This window comes from Antechinus flavipes, chromosome 2 (genome assembly GCF_016432865.1).
Source record: "Antechinus flavipes isolate AdamAnt ecotype Samford, QLD, Australia chromosome 2, AdamAnt_v2, whole genome shotgun sequence".
NCBI lineage: Eukaryota > Metazoa > Chordata > Mammalia > Dasyuromorphia > Dasyuridae > Antechinus > Antechinus flavipes.
In genome coordinates, this window is record NC_067399.1 from 176,283,887 (window position 1) to 176,307,229 (window position 23,343).

Genomic DNA, 23,343 nt, shown 5'->3' on the forward strand with positions numbered 1-23,343 from the left:
CAAGGATATACTTTAATTAGCACCACTGAAGATAACACTCACATTGATGAGAACTCTGATGAATAAATTGAAATATTTTAATACAAGTATTGGGGATAATAAAGAAACAATTATTTATCTATTTTAGCAACAAAAATTTATTTTTAAAAGCCATATGAAAGAAGGTTCCAAATCACTAACAAACAAAAAATACAATTAAAACAATCAATACAATCCAGATGTCTTGGTTCACATCCAACAAAATGGCAAAGATGTTAAAAAGATAGAAATAATTCATGCTGGAGAGGTTGTGCATGGATGAGTATATGTTATTGGTTGAGTTGTAATCCAACTATTCTGAAAAACAATTTGAAATTAGACCAAAAAAAGTGACTATTGGCCCAGAGAGTCCTCTGTCAGATATATATCCCAAAGAGGTCAGCGACAAAAAGGGCTCATAGATATCAAAACATTTACAAAACGTTTGTATTATCAAAAAGATGCCCATCACTTGGGTAATGGGTAAACAAATTGTGGTACATGAATTTAATGGAATTTTACTGAGCAGCAAGAATAAAGGAACATGATGAATACAAAAGCTTGGGTTTATATGAACTGATATTTATATAAAGTAAAGTAGTAATACAATATGGACATTTATTTAATGCTACTAATGCTTTAAATAAAACCTATCCATAAAGCTGTTCAGATAAAGGTATTCATAACAAAGATATCATCTGGATAACCGGAACAATGATGCTTATGTATTCAAATACAATAATAGTAACTCTTCTTTTCCCTCATCAAGATCATTAAATTCACTTCCATAATGATTAGTGTTTCATTAATTGCTTTGTGCTGAGTTTTTTTTTTTTAAAGGAGTCTAATTTTTAATGAGTCAAGATATAAATTGCCTCTTTTTAGGTAAAAGTGGGATTGAGCCAAATAAGATCCAGCATAATTCCCTATTATACTAGAAATATCATGGAAGGAACAGTAATAGCTAGAAGAAAAGTTTTAATGAAGAAAAAAATGAAGCATAGGGAATTATTTTTTTCCCTCAGGCAGGTTTATTGAACGGACTGTTAGAACAATCTTTGCTCAGATCTCACTCTGATTAATAAAAGAAACTCAAAAAAATTAAGACAAAAAATAGTTTATCATCGCCTACCAAGTCAGCATCCTTGGATGCTGCCCAGACATGAATTCAAAGTGTGAGCTGCTTTTATAGATAGAAATAAATAATCTCTCTATAAGGTAAAGACAATCTTATTAGGTATAATGACGAGATGGGATTAGGGAGAATATGAACCACCATTTTGGACAGCTAGCTGGAGCAGTGGATAGAGTGCTATGTTTAGAGTCTGGAATACTCCTCTTCATGAATGCAAATTCAGCCTCACACACTGACTAGTTACATGATTTGGGCAAGTCACTTATCCCTGTTTGTCTTATTTCCTTTTCTGTAAAATGAGCTAGAGAAAGAGATGGCAATCCATTCTAATGTCTTTGCCAAGAAAACTCCTAAATGATGACTGACGATGAAAGCAGATTTCAATAACTTTATAATTTTCTGTCCAAGGAAATTATTATCATTTTGCCAACAAGTAATTACTGGGTGATCATTATGAACCTTAGTTCATATAAGATAATATAAGATGTATTAAAACATATAAATTATGATTCCTTGCTCTTCTAGTTGGTGAGATTGGACAGAGAGAGAGAGACAGAGGAGATAGATACATACATACATATGTACATAAAACATACATAAATAGATACATAGATAGATAGAGATTCATACCCATATAGGTTTTGGAGGAATGAAGTGTTTGTGTGTGTGCTTAACTAGTTTATTCATTTAGGGAAATTCTGCTGAAAAACCTCCTTCTAATGAATAGCCTTGCACCTGCTCTGCAATTTATCCTCTCAAATTATTGCCTGGGGCACCAAGAGGTTTGCCCAGGGTCACATAAGTGAACATTATGACTCCTGCCCTTACAAAGTTTCCAGTCAAGTAGAGGAGATTACAACAAAATGCATGATTGTAAGTAATGAAGCCAAGAGAGAAAATCAGAACCAGAATAATTGTGCAATCACAACAGACAAACAAGTGAAGACAGCAAAGGTCTCGCATTTAGAGTAACAGCAGCAAGTTAATGTTATAGAGAGTTCAAAAAGTGAGCAGTGATTAGTTCCTCTTCCCCCATTTCCCTCTGTTCTGCCCTCATGATTGCAAAGTGACTGCACAGGGCATAAGGCCATTCTATATTTTTGTTGTGATTTCATGGATTGCCACCGTCAAATAGTTCCTTATCAATTGACCAGTCTACTAATGATGAACTTGTCAATACTTACCTAGGCTTGCTTTCAGGAAACAGGTATTTAATCAGCTGCTAGGATCGCATTTATAGTATTTTCATTATGGTAAAACATAACAGACCTTATGTTCTTTTGGCATAGATTTCAAGAGCCCAGTGTCACTTTCAGACCAGGATGATGAATGAGACAGAGTACTTTTTAATATAAACTACACACATACACACACACACACACACACACACACACACACTATAACTATGCTACCACCACTATTAAAAACACAGCCATAGATTCCCATTTGGCTGCTTTGTTGTAGATGAATTTTTTGCATGTGGGGGATATGTTCACCAACCTGGATTTAGCTTTTGAAACCTGTCTTATTCCTAAAATTTTACTTCTTTAGTGGCCAATAGCCACATCACATTATAGCAGGAATAAAACCAGTGAAAAGGGACCTCTTTGATATCTGTGGTACTCTCTCAGTAATGTGCTTTTTTTCCATGTAGTAAAGTAGGAGAGACTTTTTGACTTAAGGTATATTCAACTTAGAGATGAAAAGAATAGAGGACTGAATCTATTTTTAAAGCTATTCCATATTTTTGTAACATCCAGTGCTTTAATACATCAGATTTGAAAGTCAGGGTAATTCATTTCCCCTGCTTTCTGTTCCCAAGGTGGAAATGAGAATTTCGCAACTTCTCTCAAGTAAACACATGGGGATAGGGCTAATGTTTCTCAGCAGTTTTGTAATAGTTTGACAGCTGTCTGGCCTACTCTTCCAGAGTGTTGTTCTGGCTCACCACCATGACTGAATCTTCAACTAAAAGAACAGCTTGTATCTTTTATAGCACATCACGCTCTCTGACGAAGGTGAAAAATTAACTTGAAAATAATGATTTTCTGTTTCACAACTACAAAATTTCCTCTTTTTTGTGTGTGTTTGGCTATGTTTAATAATGATACTTAATAATAATGTGACCTAAAATGATTTACAAAAAAAGTATAAATTTCATTTCTATCAAAACAGAGAAAAGCTACAATCAATCATATATGCAATCATCAAAATAATTTTCACATCAACAGGATTCTTCAAAAGTGACCAAAAACTGAAGAAAAACAAGATTATAATAAGTTACTTACTTTTAAAAGGAATCAACAAGTTTTCCTCTATTGAAACAATGTCATCAGGTGTTCTAATGCATGTGTGAAAGTCTCATAGATTATAAGAGCTGAGATAGATACAAACATGATGGGTTGGTTTTAGGAACCATACAAGTCTTAATTCTCTTACTAAGGAAAAACATCCAAACTTTTTTTCATGATAATTTTTTATTTCCCATAACATTCATGTGAATTAGATTACCATATGTGTAGTTAGAAACATGGAAAAGTGGGTGATGGACTGGATGCCCTCACCCCTTTCTGTTCCATCTTTATTACTCACTGAATAATTGTCTGAAGTTACTCGTCCTTCATTATCTTATTACCTTCATCCCACTGGCTAGCTTTATTTTTGTAGACTTAATTAACATTTGAATATTCAGTTCCCAGGATCAGAACTGAGAATGCAGTTTAGTTAGATACATAAAAGCATAATAAATGTCAAAGATACAGACAAATGTATTTATTGCAGTTCCTTCCCAATTCAAACTTCCTTAATGTAGAATCAATTTATAGATAGCTAGATAAAATTTTAAATAAACAAGCAAATAATGAATGAATGAAGTTAAGGTGTGGCTCTCCTAGCTACACCATCCTAACCAAACAGGAAGTGTAACACAGAAAGTCAGTATCTGATTATAAATGTTCCAGTTCCTACCCACAGAATGGGATTTAGGGAGATAGAAATTCTAAACTTAAAATAGGTGGCCACACAAAAACTGGGGAGTGCTAGATAAGTTGAATGATTTTTTCTGATTACACCTGTATGGACAAAAAAGAAGACAGACTTTCATTTTCTGGGTCCCCTTTTGACTCCACTGTGCAAAATCTGGCTTATGTAACTGTCTTTGAAGGCTTCCTCAATGGGAAGGGATGCTAATTAAAAGCTCACCTGAACCATCACAAATCTAATGCTAACATGCAATGGGGGATCAGAATGGCTATACTATCATCCCATCTGCCATTGTATCACACCTTCAAAACTCATAAGTATGAAACTCTTGCAACTGACATAAATATACAATCTAACCAATCTGAGCCATGGTGAATAGAAAGCCAAACCTAAATTACCCTGTTTTGGTAATATAAATTATTTTGTCTGTAGAAATACTATCCTCAATGGATTCATTCTCTATACATGCAACAATAGACCTGAGTTATTTTATTTTCTATTTCATAGATGGAAAATTGAGGCATACAGAGAGAGTGAACACTCTCTCTGGATGCCTTCACAGAAAACTAACCCTTTTTTACTTTTTAAAAAACTTTTTGTGGTCAGTTCATTGTCCCACTTCCAACATTCTTAAACAGGTAAAAACCAGACTAAAATGAAAATCAAGCACTGAAGAAAGGAAGTGCTTTAGGTACATATGGGACATAATAATCTTAGGGGTTTACCTCACTGATCTGGGTTTTTTTTTAACTGGATAATTGCTTATATATGGACCTCAGATTCTTTTAAGAAGTTGATTTTTTAAAAGCACCAGTTCTTTACTATATTGAGTTCCCCATCCTAGGATTTTAGGGCAATTGCATCAGCTCACCAACCCTATGTATGGCTATCTTCTTATTCTTACCATTTGGAAATTACTAACTTTTAAAAATGGGGTAGGGGTAGATTATCTATCTATCATCTATGAATGATAGATAGAAGGCCTTTCCTATTTCAGTAGTGAGAAAAAAAGGGCAAAGGAGTTTAGAGTAACTCTGTATTTCTCTCTATGCCCTTTCATCTTTCTGTCTAGCTTGAGCATCTGACCTGTCATCTCTTGGGTTTCCCCAGTATTTCCATGGTATGGATAGTAAATACCAGAGCCTCTAAATTGTAGCTTTGCCATTATCCTAACTAGAGCCCTGTGGTAGAATTGTTGATTTGGAACTTTGCCTATGCATGAAATTCTCATAGGGCCCATTAACTGTTTTCCTACAAGTGCCAGGAAACTATCTCAACATAGAAATTCCATTGTTTTTGAGATATTTGTTGCTAGCTGAACTTTGTGAGGTTGCCTAGATATCTAAGACATAGGTTATGCTGAATTAAAGAGGAATGAACTTTTTTTTTAAATACTAGAAATGTTAATAAAGATGGTTTTTACTGGAAACCCCTCCCTCTCCAGATTTGGAGTTGGGGGTGTGAGTTTAAATCCTGCCTACTATTTATTTCTTGTGTGATCATATGAAGTTGTGTGAAGCAATATAAGCCTTTATTTCCTCAGTTATAAAATGAGGTAGTTGAACTAAATGATTTCTGAGGTTCCTTCACTCTGAATCTATGATTCTATAATCTGGAGGGACAAAATCACAGAAGCAAACTTTTGATTCCTCTCCCTCATCTTCAGTTCTGAATCACCAGCTTCCCATTATCTGACATCTCTAAATGGATGTCTAATAGCCATCAGTAAAGTCAACAGATCCAAAACAAATTCATTATCTCCCTTACAAATCTCACTCTCTTCCTAATGTCTTTATTGCTGTTGTAAGTTCTACCAATCCTTTTAGATTGGTACTATCACCTAGGTTAGCAATGTAGGAGTTATCCTCAATTCTTTCCTCTGTTACCCTCCATATCCAATCAATTGTGAAGCCAATTCTAATTCCATAATATATCTTCCATCTTTATCCTTTTCTTACACTCTAAAGATCTACCTTAATTAAAGCCCTCATAACCTCTTTCTAATTTGTTATTGTTAAATCATTTTTTCAATCATGTTTGACTCTCTGTGACTCCATTTGGATTTTTCTTGGTAGAGATTGTTTGAGAAACCAGAGAATGATTTGCCATTTCCTTCTCCATCTCATTTTACAGATGAGAAACTGAGGCAAACAAGTGACTTGCTCAAATCACATAGCTGCTATCTGAGACAGGATTTGATCTTATGAAGATGAGTCTTCTTGATTCTAAACTCAGTGCACCATCTACCTTACCACCTAGCTTCCCAATACTCTTTCAATATTATTGCAATAATCTCCTACTTGTCCTCTTTAAATACAGGCTTTCCTCTCTTCAATTCAACTGCCAAAGTGATATTACATAAGCTTACATTATATCCCTGCTCAGGTAGCTCCATTGGCTCTCACTTAATTGTAGGATAAGATATAAATTTCTATATTTGGCACTTAAAGGCCTAATCTTGCTACCAGTTTCCAGGTTTTTTATATACTATTCTCTTTCATAATTTTGTATTTTAGTCAAGCTGGTCTATTTGCTATTCATGAAAAAGAAATATTCTATCTTTCAACTCTCTGCCTTTGCCCAGATTGTTTCACATGGTTGAAATGAAATCTGTAGTTTTCTTAAAGGCTCAATTCTAAAACTATCTCCTACTGAAGGCCTCCTACATGAGATCTGGCCTGATCCCATCCCAGGTCCCAACTGCTACAACCCTTTCCCACCATCAAATGACTTTGTATTGACTTTGCATGTCATTCCAATTAACCTAAGAAGATATGAACAACTTAATGAAATCAATCAATCAAAAGAATAAACTGAGTGCTGAAGAATTTTTATGTAACCTCATCAGAATATTCCTTAAAGTAACATAAAATACCCATAGAACTTTGGACCACTGTAGAAAAAGCAGATGATGCTACATAAGGGATGTCCTATGACAGGCTAAAAGGATCAGAAATATCTCTGAGCTTGTGAATAAAATAGCATGTAAGTTTGGAGTCATGGAATTCAGTTGCAGGCCAGGCTATTAGTGGAAGAGTTTTAGCTAAGTCCTTAAAAGGAATCCCTTGAGAAAAGAAAAATATTTCTTTCCCCCCTCCCCAAATCCCAGGCAACTTTGTGAGTTGAAGAGATCCTGCTGATCCTTTAGAATTCTCAACGATGTTTGAAGTCAGTAGCAGATTTCAAGGAATCATCTTGTAATCATTAAATAGGTAGGAAATATTGTAAAGTGACCGCTAATGTCTTCTCCTCCCCTGGTACCAAAAGCAGAAGTTGGGGATGGGGTGATAGCAGCAGCAAAACAGCTATGGCTTTCACTCTGGGCTATGGAAAAGTAGTCCAGCCCAGTAGCAGATAGAATAGTCATGATCATAATAAATGGATCAGTTTATCCCAGCATCAGCTCCTCATCTTTTGAAAGAGTACATTGATCACAAGACTATACCAGGCAACAGATTTTATGAGGGCTCTATATAAGAAGCAAAGTATCCGAACCTGCTCACTGGAGGATTTTGGTACCAGCCTGTATCCTGATCATGGATGAGGAGTGAAAGGGCAGAACCACATGGATAGACAAACATGGAGTCTGCTTATTCTAAATTCCTTCAGCCTTTCATATCCTAATACCCTTACATAACTAGAGCACCCCACATGAAGGACCACATAAACAACTTACTATTGTGTGTGGGTATCTCTTTGCTACTTTAGTATAACTCTGCTTTAATTACAATACAGATTGTCACTCCCCCTGATTTTTCAGGAAGGCCCCTCAGGGGTGATGGGGAGCCAAACCAGACACACTAGCAGAGTTCCACTGATCTAAAGGATCTTATACCTCGCCCAGGATTCCCCACTATCTGTGACCCTCTATAGCAAAAGAATTCCAGGCACCAAGCATTGTTAAATTTTCATTTGGTCTCTAACTACAAGAAACGATCTGGAGAATGATTTTAGAAAGGCCTGGAGAGACTTACATAAATTGATGCTAAGTGAAGTAAGTAGAATCCAGAGAACATTACTGTAGACAGCAACAAGAAGATTATGTGATGATCATCTGTGGTTGACTTGGGTCTTTTTTCAACAATGAGGTGATTCAGGCCAATTCTAATAGGACTGTGATGAAGAGAGCCATCTGCACTGAGAAAGAGGACTATGGGGACTGAATGTGGATTACAACATAGTATTTTCACTTATTTTCTTCTTTGCTTGATTTTTTTTTCTTCCTTATTTTTTTTTCCGTTTTGATCTGATTTTTCTTGGGCAGCATGATAAAGGTGGAAATATGTATAGAAGAATTGGATATGTTTAACATATATTAGATTACTAAGGAAGGGTGTGGAGGGAAGGCAGGGAGAAAATGGACCACAAGATTTTGCAAGGGTGAATGCTGAAAACTATCTTTGCATGTATTTTGAAAATAAAATACTATTATTAAAAAATAATAATTGTATATTATGTTGTGCCGTGTTAAATTGAACTTTTCTAATTTTTCCATCATGTCCCAAGAAGTTTATTATTGGAATGACTTCATCATTCTGTAAGATCCCATCAGCTGTGATACTCTACCTCATCACTACCTCTGTGCCTCTTATTGGAAGTTGGGGCTTTGAATTCAAACCCCTCAATTATAGAGTGAGCTCAGCTCAGAATATCTCTTTATTTCTTACCTGTCTATACTACTTTGGGGACTTTTCTGATTTCACCAAGTCCTGAAGAATCCTTTTTCTTCCTACTTTTCATGTTTGTATTCCCAGGATTTAACATAGTACCGTGGTAAATATTTGACTATTGTATTGTGCAGAGTCCAAGACTGGACAAGATCTAGGAGTAATTTTTTATATACTGATGCCTTCTGAAAAAGAATGAAAATGTATTGGACTACCTGCCATCTAGGGGAAGTGGTGGGGAGAAGGAAGGGAAAATTTGGAACAGAAGGTTTTGCAAGGGTCAATGTTGAAAAATTACCCATGCATATACTTTGTAAATAAAAAGATACAACAATTAAAAAAGGAAAAAGAATGAAAAGAGGGAGAAAGAGGAGCATACTGAGAGGAACAAGAAAAGAAGGTTGGGAAAAATTATCTCAATACTGAAAATCATGGGCCAAGGCTATGGCAACAGCTCAGGAAATTCAGGAATCAGTCACTAGTTTACTTCTTGTCTAGGGATTCAATTTTTGGCTTCAAGGAACTAATTTGACTTCTCTGACCTCATTCTTTACTTATGTCACAGGAAATTGCTCTACCTAGACTAGACTCGAAAAGGTATAAGGAGCATAACTATTTGCAAAAGTACTTTTAGGGAAAGTCATTTAAGCCCATGTGTAGCTATAGATTAGCTGATGTTTTTAATGAAGAGAGGGAACCTAATTTCAAGATCAAAGGCTTTACCATTCCCTTACAAAATTCTTAGCCTGGCATTTAAAGCCCTCCACAATGGGATTTCTACCTACTCCATATAACTTTTTAATCTACCCCTTTTGCAATCCACTTTGTAATCAAATAGTTTTGCTAGCTATTTTCTATGACCTTCCATCTCCAGCCTCTTTGCCTTTGCATAGGTGGTCACTCCTTACTCTTTTAAAAAAATTGTTTATTAAAATTTTAATTTATAGAATAAAATAAGCATTTCTATAACATCATATAATTTTTTAAAAAATATATTGCATATGAAACTGCAAATCATCCTTTATGATTTACTCTTGATTTGCTATATCCCATCTCCTTCCCTGCCTTCTTCCTCAAAGCTCTTTGAATAGCAAGAACTGTTCCTTATTGCTTACCTGGGCCTTGCATAATAATAGAGTATTTATAGAAATTTTGGAAGTGAATTGAATTCTTATTCAAAGGTTTTCCTTCCTTCCTTCCTTCCTTCCTTCCTTCCTTCCTTCCTTCCTTCCTTCCTTCCTTCCTTCCTTCCTTCCTTTCTTCCTTCTTTCCTTCCTTGCCTCCTATCATTTTTTCTTTTGACAGACAGCATTTATTAAGTGTTGATTAGGAATTCATTGCTAGCAAAACCTGGCCAGTTCTCAAGAGATTGGGCTCTCCAATTCTCACACTCATAGGTTTATCATTTTCACCTACCTTCTCAGGGGATAACTCTAATTATAGCTCTAGTCCTGTGTTTTCCTAGAAAAGCAATAGATGGAGAATGAGAAAAGTCATTAAAACGTATGGAATGAATCATTGAATGAGATACAGGACAGATCATTTTATTCTTATACACAAAGCAATCATAAGCATTTAAAAATTCTATTCTTTATGCATTAACAAAATGTTTTAAACAGATTTCACAACCTGTTTATAGCCAGGTTACTTTCTGCTAGAAGACTCATAGAAAACATAATGCAATTTGATAATTCTTCTAATTAGCCATTTCCCCTCTAGTGAATATAATCAGATTAAACAGCAAATGTGATCCAAATCTGCTCTTCCTTTTCAATGCCTTACCCCACTTTCTGATGCCTGCTTTTCTCTCGGGTGTAAATGCTTCTGGGGCTGCTAGTGCAGTCCACTGCAATGGATGCCATGGCCACTTTTTGATTTGTCTTCCAGGCCTTCCTCATCACCTTCTGAAATTCCCAAGGTCATCTATCTTTAAGCTCATCTATCTCAAAATTTCTGCTCAGTTATCTCATTGAAAGGAAATACAAAAAAGGGAGATGACTCCCACCCCAGGCCCAAGCTAGCCTGGGACAGATATATACTCAAGTTAACCATTTCCTTACTCAACTCTCCTCAATGCAGTTCTTCAAGGTTTCAAACTGAAATGAAAGAGAAATACTAAGGAGAAGGGGCTTAACCTTTTAATTAAGGAGATTTTTTTTTTTTTTTTAATCAGCAGCTAATGGGGAGGATTCAACACTGTTAGGACTCATGCATAATTGGATAAATGGAGGATATCTGTGCAAACTCAAGTTTCCAGACCTGGTATGTTACCCCGAATGGCTACTACATCTACTCCCAAATAGTATGGGCAGAGAAAGTACTTACAGCTACATTTTAACTGTTCAATATCCTAAGTCAGTCAGTATTTTTTACCTGAAAACTTGATATTAAAATCTTAGATATCATGGGTCTCAGAGGGCCATTTAGAATGGGACTTCCTGATGAATTTAGAATATTTGATAGAAATATCAGGCTTGAAAACTACATTTTTCATCTCTTGCCTTTCTTTACTTTTCTGGGTCACGTGGAATCCATATCACCTGGAAAAGACAAAAATGAAATGAAGATCCTTTCAGTGAGATGGAGGACATTTCTCTGAGATGAATACCAGGCCTTATCATATGCCCACATGATCTTTCACACACAGATCTTTTACCTACTAATGCAACCAAAGGACTGTTGTGCTTTGCCATGTGATCTCCTACTAAACATTTAGGATCCCCAGGTCTTTTTATCCACTATATCATATGTGTGTGTGTGTGTGTGTTTATATTTGTATATGTGTACACACACACACACAATATATGTTTTTCTCTGTTTCAGAGACTGTCTTACTTTTTCCAGTTATGATCCTAACAATTAATGTGTCAGAGCCTAGCACATTAATAAATGTATTAAAATATTGTTCAATCAACAGAATAACAACAAACCAAATATCTGCCTGGGATACCAAGAACCTCTTTAAAGATGACTATTAAAAAAAAAAAAAAAACAACACTGGTGCATTAGAAAGAATGCTGTATCTCAAGGAAAAGGATTAATATTCAAATTCTGATTGATATTTATTTCATATGTGAGCTTGGTAAAATCATGTGACCTCTCTGAACTATTGTTTCCTCACCAGTAAAAAGGAATTGGATTAGATGACCCCTAAAATTTTTTCCAATTCTAGATCTATGAGTCTATAAATAATGACTTTATTAAAGTCTTCTTTAAATCAGTATTTATAGATGTTTTGAATTATAAGAGTAAAAATGAAAATACTCTAAATTATATATAATTAACAAAATGCTGATGAGTTTATCATGCAGTTTCCTGATGAAACTTTAAAATCATGATGACAATTTTATGAAAAAATCAGTAGGCAAGAATATCAAGTAATATACCTTAAAAATGCTGAAGATGGTGATCTTGTACTTCCCAACTTCAAAAAGTATTACAAAGCATTAATCAACAACACTATTACTTGGCAAAAAAAAAAAATAGAGCAATAGAATAGAACTGATACATTAAACATCCCATCAAATATATATAAAGATTTAATGTTTGGTAAACCTATAGAAAATAAAAATTTGGGAAAGAATTCACTATTTAACAAATGGGATTTGGGAGAATAATTGGCAGTTTGGTCAGGAAAGGGGATTTTATAATGGCATTTTGTCTTATGGAACTCAATAAATTGTACCTGGGTGATAAACATAAAAAAGAACTTTAAAAAACAAGAAAGAAAATAGAAGAACAAAATTATCTCAGTTGTGGAAGGGAGGTAATTTTTTTCACTCAGCAAATTGAAAGAATTATTAGGAATGGGACAAAATCAATCAAATATTTATAATGACAATGTGAATCAACTCACTTTATTATATACTGAGCCTACGAAGATAAAAGTGATACTACACAACAGAACAGGGTCCTATAAGAATAGTGTAAGAAATTTTAAAGCTCACAAAGAGCAGGAGCTAAGAACAAATGCAAAAGACAACAAATAGAATATGGATTTATTTTTTAATTTAATTAACTTATTCTGGACTGAGGTAAAGAGGATAATCCAAAAAAGCCTAAAGTCACTGCTCAGAAAAAAATAAGATAATGAAGGAAGAACTCAATTCTTATGTTTCTTGTTTCCTCATCAAGAATTGGGGGCAGCTAGGCCCTGGAGTCTGGAGAACCTAAATTCAAATCCGAATTGAGACATTAATTGTGTGGTCCTGGGTACATAGGCATAAGTCATTTAACTTAAGGCAAATCATTTAACTCTCTCAGTTTTCTCATCTGTAAAATGAGCTGGAGATGGAAAAGACAAATCATTTCAGTATTTTTGCTAAGAAAATCCTCAGCTAGAATAAAAAAGAGTTAGATGTAACTAAAAATGATTGAACACTATCAGGAATTGATAGAGATAGGCTGTGCCTGTGATTTATTTCATTGTTAAAAGGAACTCCTGGATGAAGGAACTCTATTTATATAGAAAGTTGCCCAGAACACAAGGTTAAGTGATGTAGCTTAAATCATGCAGCTGTGTGGATTAGAAGTAGGATTTGAACCCAGATTTTCTTGGCTTGGAGGCCAATTTTTCACTGTTCCATGTTGCCTTTCAGAGATTTGATGCCTGAGATTACTAAAAAATTAATAATAGAACATCTAGTTGTCCTTAAGTGATTCCAAGTAGAAAGTAGATTTTTAATATATACCTGTTTAATATATACACATAAAAACCAATAGAACACTGCAGACAAATATCATGAATTGTTCAGTTGCATGGGATAGATTCTACAAAAGCATTTATTCAGAACAGCATAAGCTTGAGGTGTACTGGTTTGCATTTCATGGGGATGTTTCACAAAGGAGGTGGTATTTTTATTGAGACTTAGAGAATGACTAGGATTTGGATAAAAAGAGAACTCTCTTTTCCCCCTTCTAGAAAGGGGGAATAATATGTTTAATGACTGAGAGGTGGAGCGCTTTTTGTAGCCCAGATTGCAGCCATTACTACAAATGATCTTCTAATGTTTTAGGTTATATTAGAGTTGAAAAAAGAAAAAAAGGGCAAAACATTTCCTGAAATTGTAAGAACTATAATGAACAAACACATAGGGTTTTCCTACTACATAGAGTGAACATATCTCTGATGAAAACAAAAATGGAAAATAAAAAGCACTTTTTTTCCATTGAATGAATTTTCCTTTATGGTTCTGCTTGATAAGGTCAGCTTTTATTACCCTTCCACTGAGTCACAAATGATAATTGGCTTCAATTTGATTCTCTTTCTCAATGGTTTTTTTTGGTTGTTGTTGTTTTGTTTTTTTAGTCCTAGTGGATGTTGTGGATAATTTTAAATGCATTCTAACTTCCTCTAATTTCACATGGTTTCATTTAATGTCTCTTTGGAAAGTTAAGTGCAAATTAAAATGAATATTTTTCATGTACTAAGGAAACTAATGTTTTAAAGGAAGCAGACTGGAAATGCTTTGTATCTACTTGTGATCTAAATTTTTATACTATTTTTATAAAGTTTTCTTTTAAAGTTTACATTGTACATGTCAGCATTTTTTTAAACAGTGGGGCACTCATATACTCACATACTCTTATTCTTTGAAGAAATTTCTGGTCATCTGTTTCTTCCTGTTTTTGGAAGAGGGATAACTACTCTTTTCTAGCCTGGCCAATGACTCACTCAGTCTATCTCAAATCAGAGTTTACTTAACACTAAAAGGAAAAAGTGATTTCTTGGCAGGTACCCATCCATCAACTTCTTCAAAAGAAATGATCAAATTGATATTTGGCAGGTTAATTCTGAAAAACTGACAGCTCCCTGGCCTGAAGTAGAGAGTTGATAGTGATGCTTTGTTTTCCTTAGGTAATCTCAACACCCAAATGCCTTTAATACTCTTTCTTGTAAACTGATGAAAAATTTTTTTCAACTCTCTGCTTCCTGAAAATTATCCTATGTACATTTATTTTCATTTGTTTGTAATATAGGTAACATGGGACAGTGGATACAGAGTCTGTCTTAGAGCCAATTAGACTTAGGTTCAAGTCCTTCCTCTGACACATGCTAGTTCTGTGCCCTGAGCAGATTTAATTTTTCGGTGTCCTGAGATATTCTTTAAGATCATAAATTAAAGAGAATATGTAGAACTACAATGACAGAGGAAGTTTCCTCACCCTTTTCCCACCTTTTATACTATTGAAATCAGAGGTCTGGTCCCTATCTCATAGTTATAGTTCTTTTTTATTCACTTTGTTTTTAGGTTTTATTGATGATTTTTGTTTTTATATCACAATGATCTGTGGATATCTTCTTAAATTGGCCAACACATTAATTAATGTAGTACAATAAGATCAATTATAGCTTAAGAATCAGTGGACCTAGAATTCACCATCAATGAAGAGGAATTAAAGCAATTATTAAAAGCTATTATGCCCAATCATATGTCAATAAATCTGACTAAGTTAAGTAAAATGAATGAATAGTTACAAAACTACAAATTGGCCAGATTAACAGATGAGAAAATAGGGTACTTAAATAACCCTGTCTTAGAAAAAGAAATTGAAGAAGCCATCAATGAACTTTCTAAGAAAAAACTCAAGGCTTAGATTCACAAATTAATTCTATCAAACATTTAAAGAGCAATTAATTCCAGTGGTATATAAACTATTTGGAAAAATAGGGGAAGAAGGAATCCTACCAAATTCCTTTTATAAGTATTATTCTGATATCTAAACCAATAGAAGCAAAAAGAAAGACAATTATAGACCAATTTCACTAATTAATATTTATGGAAACATTTTAAATAAAATGCTAGCAAGATTATAGCAATATGTCACATGGATAATATACTATAACCAGGTATAATTTATACTAGGAAGGTAGGACTGGTTCTATATTAGGAAAAGCAAAAGCAAGGATTATTTGTAATGGGGATAAGCTAGATACCTTCCCAAATAAAATCAGGGGTAAAGCAAAGATACCCATTATCACCACTATTATACAATATATTGTTCTAGAAAGCCTTGGATAGCAATAAATGAAGTAGAAGAAATCAAAGGAATTAGAATAGGCAATAAAAAAACAAAACTATCATTGTTTGCAGATGATATGGTAGTATACTTGGAGAATCCTGGAGAATCTACTAAAAACTAGTTGAAATAATGAATAACTTCAGACAAGTCACAGGTTATAAAACAAATCCTTTTAGATCATCAACATTTCTATATACTGCCAACAAAACCCATCAGCAAGTAAAGAAATTCAATTTAAAATAACTGAAGATAATATAAAATTCTTGGCCCACCCTTAACACCATACACCAAAATAAGGTCAAAATGGGTTCATGACCTAGGCATAAAGAATGAGATTATAAATAAATTGGAAGAGCATAGGATAGTTTACCTCTCAGACTTGTGGAAGAGGGAGGAATTTATGACCAAAGAAGAACTAGAGATCACTATTGACCACAAAATAGAAAATTTTGATTATATCAAATTGAAAAGTTTTTGTACAAACAAAACAAATGCAGTCAAGATTAGAAGGGAAACAATAAACTGGGAAAACATTTTTACAATCAAAGGTTCTGATAAAGGCCTCATTTCCAAAATATATAGAGAATTGACTCTAATTTATAAAGAAATCAAACCATTCTCCAATTGATAAATGGTCAAAGGATATGAACAGACAATTCTCAGATGAAGAAATTGAAACTATCTATAGACATATGAAAATATGCTCCAAATCATTATTAATCAGAGAAATGCAAATTAAGACAACTCTGAGATACTACTACACACCTGTCAGATTGGCTAGAGTGACAGGGAAAGATAATATGGAATGTTGGAGGGGATGTGGGAAAACAGAGACACTGATACATTGTTGGTGGAATTGTGAACACATCCAGCCATTCTGGAGAGCAATTTGGAACTATGCTCAAAAAGCATACCCTTTGATCCAGCAGTGTTTCTACTGGGCTTATGCCCCAAAGAGATACTAAAGAAGGGAAAGGGACCTGTATGTGCCAAAATGTTTGTGGCAGCCCTGTTTGTAGTGGCTAGAAGCTGGAAAATGAATGGATGCCCATCAATTGGAGAATGGTTGAGTAAATTGTGGTATATGAATGTTATGGAATATTATTGTTCTGCAAGGAATGACCAGCAGGATGAATACAGAGAGGACTGGCGAGACTTACATGAACTGATGCTAAGTGAAATGAGCAGAACCAGGAGATCATTATATACCTCAACAATGATACTGTTTGAGGATGTATTCTGATGGAAGTGGTTCTCTTTGAGAAAGAGAGCTAATTCAGTTTCAATTGATCAAAGATGGGCAGAAGCAGCTACACCCAAAGAAAGAACACTGGGAGATGAATATAAACTGCTTGCATTTTTGTTTTTCTTCCCGGATTATTTATATCTTCTGAATCCAATTCTCCCTGTGCAACAAGAGAACTGTTCGGTTCTGCACACGTATATTGTATCCAGGATATACTGTAATCTATTCAACATGTAAAGGATTGCTTGCCATCTGGGGGAGGGGGTGGAGGGAGGGAGGGGAAAAATCAGAACAGAAGTGAATGCAAGGGATAATGCTGTAAAAAAAATTACCCTGGCATGGGTTCTGTCAATAAAAAGTTATTTTAAAAATTTAAAATAAAATAAAATAAAATTCTTGGGAATCCATCTGCCAAGACAAATCAAAGAACTATCCAAAACAATTACGAAGTGCTTTTCATAATAATAAAGTCAGATCTGTACAACTGGAAAAAATGAAAATTGCTTAAGGATAAGTTGAGGCAATATAATAAATATGACAAGTTTATCTAAATTAATTTAGTTATTCAGTGTAAAGCAATCAAACTATTAAAATTATTTTATAGAGCTAGAAAAATAACAATCCATATGAAAGGACAAAAACTAAAGAATATCAAGAGAATTAGTGAAAAAAAATGTGAATAAAGGTAGGCTAGTCATATCAGAACTCAAATTGTATAACAAAACAGTACTCATCAAAATCGGGTAGTAGATAAGAGGTATATTGGAAACAGTGAAATAGATTAGTACACAATACACAATAGATAATGACCATAATAATCTAGTCTTTGATAAATGCAAAGGTCCCAGTTTTTAAAACATTGAGTTCGACAGGAAACTACTAAAAAAAATTAGAAAGCATTTTGGCAAAAAGTTTATATAGACCAGTAGATCTCACACTATATACCAAGATAAGGTCAAAATGGTTGGATACATGATTGAGACATAAAGGATGATACTATAAGCAACTTAGGGGAACATAGAAAATATTACCTATAAGGTCTACAGAGAAGGAAAGAATTTATGATCAAAGAGGAGATAAAGAACATTACAGAATATAAAATGGATGATTTTGATTGTATTAAATTTAAAAGTTTTTACATACAGAAAAAAAAGCCAAATGCTGCCAGGATTAGAAGGAAAGCAGAAAATTGTGGAAATTTTCTTTTATTTAATATTATATTTTTGCATTTATATCTAGAAATAGTTTTTAATAATTTTTAAACTTGTAAATTCCAAATTCTATATAGCCTCATCCAGATTTGAACTCAGGAAGAGGAGTCTTCCTGTCTGCAGATACAGAGTCCATTCAGTGTGCTACCTAGCTGCCCTATTTCTCTCTATATGTAATATTTAATTAAGTAGGGTAGAGATTAGAGTTAATTGAGTGATTAATGAGAGATGTTACAATTTTTAAATTAACAATAAACTGTATACATATGCTCCTGGATAACTTTGGAACTCTGACAGATAAGAATGTGTATTGGAACAACTCAATAAACAGGTTGAAGGGGTAATAATTCTTTGTGAGAAGAGTGAACCCCATAAATCCACTATAATATTAAAAGGATAACTTATGGTGTATACTACACTCCATATCCTTAGTTTTCAACTTCTCCATTATTATTTTACAAATTATGTTAATAATCTACAAGGACAGAGTAGTCCTTCTGATTTTCCCAAATGAACCCCTATCCAAACATGGGGTCTGAAGTTCTGAGATTTCTCATCCCTTCCCCCTTTGCCTTGTGTACTTTTTTCAAGTGGTACAGATTGCATCCATGCCCACAAAAATCTTAGTCTCCCTAATCTAAACCACAAATAAACAATGAGTACACACACAACACACACACGTCAAACGCACACTTACACAGACATCCCTTTGGTGTATTTAAAACAAGCACCTTTCCACAAAATCACCACTGCAAGGAGACCTGCAATGAAAAAAAATTCATTCAAGTAAATACCTTCAGATACCCCTCCCCCCCCCACACAAACACACGATCTTCCGTTTTCAAAACACTTAACCTCATGATGAAATTCTTCAAATAGCATGGTTAATTGTGTGCTCAATTGACACTGAGTAAAAATATTCTATCGCAGATTCTAATCTTCAAAGGAAAAGAAAGGAAAAGGTGGATGAATCTAAAGACATAGCACACTGTTCCTAGTTCATAAACAACTGCTCAAGCCCCAAAATGGTAAACACTTTGAGGAAATCTCTGATTATATATATACACCATGCTAGATCTGAGCTGAAGTAGACTCCAAGATCCTCCCTCTCCCAAGTTCCTCTAAAAATAGCTGCTGTGTTACTTGGGAGATTTGTGTTACTCTTGAAAACAAATATGATTCACTTTGTTTCCAACAGAAAAAAAGGAATTTCTTCATAAAACAAAAGAAAAGGGATGTAGTTGGGAGTTAAGGGTAGACAGGGAGTAGATAGAAGAGGAAGTGTCTGGAAATATTTAGTTATTGGGTTTACTTTAGGGATTTGTTAAAACATTTTACTGTCTTTTATAGACTTCTGCCTTCTCAGGGTGGATTTAATTTAGGTTAGTGTGAAGAAATCAGCTAATAGTCATGCTTCCTTGTTAGAAGACAAGTATAAGATGATGCAGAAAAATATTTAATAAAAGAGAAGAGGTAAAAATGTCCTAAATTCTGCTTAGAATCACAAAATGTCTTGTTAGAGAACAAATTACAAAAACGAAAGAGGCGGATATATTTCTACATTTTTTTGGAGACAGAGTTGATCACATTCAGCTCTTGTACAGGAAGTCTGCACTAGCAGCTGTTGCCATGACAACTTGTCATGATTAAGGGGTTTACTGGATGCAGTTTCTACAAGCTGATGTTTTGAGGTAGCAAATTGCTTAGCAATTGAAAAAAAATTAAAATGAGAACTTAAAAAGTGGCCAAAGTCCTTTCTTTTAACCTTTATGTTTAATTGCACTCTGAGGATTAAAGAAAACATCCAACAGAAGGTTAAATGAGGCTATCTATTCCTTGTCTCTTAAAAAGACCAGCTTTTCCATGGCAGAATAGAAATAGAAAGCAGCATGAATTGAAGGTTTGCTATCACTGATCTATTGCCCCCTGCCTTCAACTATTTTTAGGTTTTACCTAATAAAAGCTAGTTCCCAAAGCTTTAATCTTTAAAACAAAAATTTGTGGCTTCCCCTTTATATTATATGTAAGTTCTCTGTATTCTACCTGTACAGATCACAGTACTGAAAAATCCTCTGGTGAGAATATGGTCAATATTCATTATTGTCATAGGTGACAAAGATTACCAAATACATCTTCTCTAGAAAGGAAGGTAGATAAATACGGACATGGAATGGCACATACATTGTCATATGTGGTCATTTTGTCCATTAGTTTTACTTAACTTTTTTTTTTTTTTTTTTTGCAAAGGAAGGCTCAAGATGTGGGTAGAAATAGGGTAATATTCAGAAATTATGGAGTTTTTTTAAAGGCATCAATAAAATTTATTTTAAAAATAATAATAGCTAGCCTTCACAATTTGCTTTAAAATTTATAAAATGTTTTAGTGATTTTTTTCTCATTTGATTCTTACAACTTCCCCGTGGGGTAGCTACTATAGTTATTATTATCTCATTTTATAGAGGAAGAAACTGAGGCTCATACAACTTTAGACTTGTCTTGTATTATACAGATAGAAGGGGTTAGAAATGGAATCCTGACTCCAGGTCCAATTTAAATTGCACTACCACAGAATTTATTTTGGTAAAAAATGTGGAATTCTTTGCTTTCTCCTTGACTTTCAGAGAACAAGGGCACATGTAGGCGGTCAGGAAGAATAATAGCTGGTACTTGATATTATATTCATGTATGAATAACATATTTAGGAACTGTCCAATTCCAGGCAATCTTATAGAAATAAAAACAAACACTTTTAATTGGCTTTGAGGATGCTGATGTACAATAGGTATTGCACAATAGAGTCATGCATTCATAAATGACCCTGCTTTTAATATCTTTATTCTGAAATTCCTTTCTTTGACTAAAAATACTTGTTACTGCTTTTTGTTTACTAAATAAAATTCAAATTACTCTGCAGGGCATTTCAAGGTCCTCCATGGTATCTGGTGTCATTTTACCTTTCTAATGTGTTTCTATTATTTTGCACTACTTTTCTTCATTTCCATGTTTTAAGCTAAATCTCTGTCTCTCTGTTTCTCTTTGTCTCTCTGTGACTCTCTCTGTCTGTCTCTGTGTCTCTGTGTCATGACACCAGACACCATGGGAGACCTTGAATGTCCTGCGGAGTAATTTGAATTTAATTTAGTAAGCAAGAAGCAGTAACAAGCATTTTGAGCAGAGGAGTGACAGACATGACTGGGCTCACTAGTTTAAAAAGTTATTTTTATAGCTGTCTGAAGGATGGTGTGGGGATGAGAAAGTAGAATAGATTTTGAAATAGTTTAGATGGTTGACAAATACTTATTGATTGAATGACATTAATAGGAATCTATACTAGGAAATAAGTAATCTTTTTTCTTGATGCAAAGAACTGGAAACAAAATAAATACTCAGCAATTAAGGAATGGATGAAAAAATAATGATATATGAATGTAATGTAATGTTATTATGTCATAAGAAATGACAAAAAGGAAAGATTCAGAGAAATATAGGGAACTTGAATGAACCATTGTAGAGTGAAGTGATCAGAGCCAAGAGAACAATTTATATTTGAGTATGATGTCATAAAGGAAAGTAATTTTGAGACACTATGAATTCTAATCAACATAATGATCAATCACAACTCCACAAGACTGATGAGGAAATATGCCTTCAATCCATTGGTGGAGAGAGAATGGCTTTTAAATGTAGAATAAGATATACATTTTCAGAGATGACAATCCAACCCAAATTTATTTTGCTTGACGATGCTTATTTTTTAGAAGGAAGGACTTTGGAGGTGGAGAGGAGGAATTGGAGTAAAGAGTAGTTAAGTAGTAGGAATGATGCCAAAAAAAAAAAAAAAAAAAAAAGACCCAACAGAAGATAATACCAATGACATTTTTTAAAATTATTAAAAAATCAGAATAGAGTAGAAGGAAGTTCAGAAGAGTATATAGACAAGTGGGGAACTATTGCTGGCACTAACATTTAAAATTTAACAACATACTTTAAAAAAAAAAACAAGCTGTCTATAAGAGATTAATGGTTTTATATGCAAATCGTATTCTTCTGGTCTTCAGTCTCTATACAGAAATGTTGGTGTTTGTTGATAATTTTCTTATTAATGACAGCTTAAAAGTGGGGGGAAATGTAATAGCATTGTACAAACTAGTTAAACCCAAAGTGTTGAGATAAATGTCACACAATTTTTTAGTCAACAAATGTTATAAGCACCTATTATGGATAAAGCCATGTAACATAATTTTAATCAACAAACATTATGAGTACCTACTATATCTAAGACTCTTTTCTGGCTCTGGGGTAAATAAAACCAGAAAAAATGTCAAATCAGTTCTTGCTCTCAAAGGTCTTACATTCTTCTGGAGGAGAAAACATATAAAAACATAGATAAATAGAAATAACTTGAATATGAAGAAAGTACTAACATCTATGGAGTTTAAACAAGGCTCCTTGAAGTTTAACTTTGAAGCAAGCAAGCCTTAAAATTAGTGGTAGAAATAGCAATTTGCAATTAGCATATTAATTGTTTCTTATGCAAATGGGAAGAACTTGAAAAATCGGTACTTGAAGAAACTTGAAAAATTAAGGTTTAATTTGTTTCTTACAAATGTCCTAATTTGTTTAGTCCATCTTTAATAAAAGATGGACTAGGACTACTTGGTACAAAAGGCAAGGTTCATTTTAGTTTAGTTGGAATTGTTGCCATTTCTAAATTAGAAGGAGGTTATTTAATGAATCTTCATTATATTGATAGAAACTATTACTATTCTGGAAACATTCAGGTATTCAGTATACGCAGAAGGTAAGTGGTAATGCAAATTGATGTTTCCCTTTTGATTTCTTAGTGATCAAACTACCCACAGGAGGACTTCTGTTTTTAACATTTAAACCTATTTGAACACCACAAAAAACCAATAGGAAGCTGAGCTAATGCATGATTCCCCTCTGTGATGTACCATTTAACAGGCATGAGGATATTCTGAAAGCAATAATCCTACAGTCCTATCCACTTACCCACTGTGGTTCTAGCCATTATAAGGCCAGGGTGGGTGACTACCTTCT

General features: G+C 34.0%; 1 long non-coding RNA gene across 1 annotated transcript; it reads right to left on the minus strand.

Annotated features, from left to right (window-relative positions):
- Positions 1-10,330: 10,330 nt before the first annotated feature.
- Positions 10,331-19,348, minus strand: LOC127548520 (uncharacterized). The gene is made up of 3 exons (XR_007950411.1): positions 19,138-19,348; positions 18,980-19,043; positions 10,331-11,342 (listed from the first exon to the last, which is right to left on the minus strand). It is a non-coding gene; the product is annotated as an uncharacterized LOC127548520 (long non-coding RNA).
- Between the last annotated feature and the right edge of the window lie 3,995 nt (positions 19,349-23,343).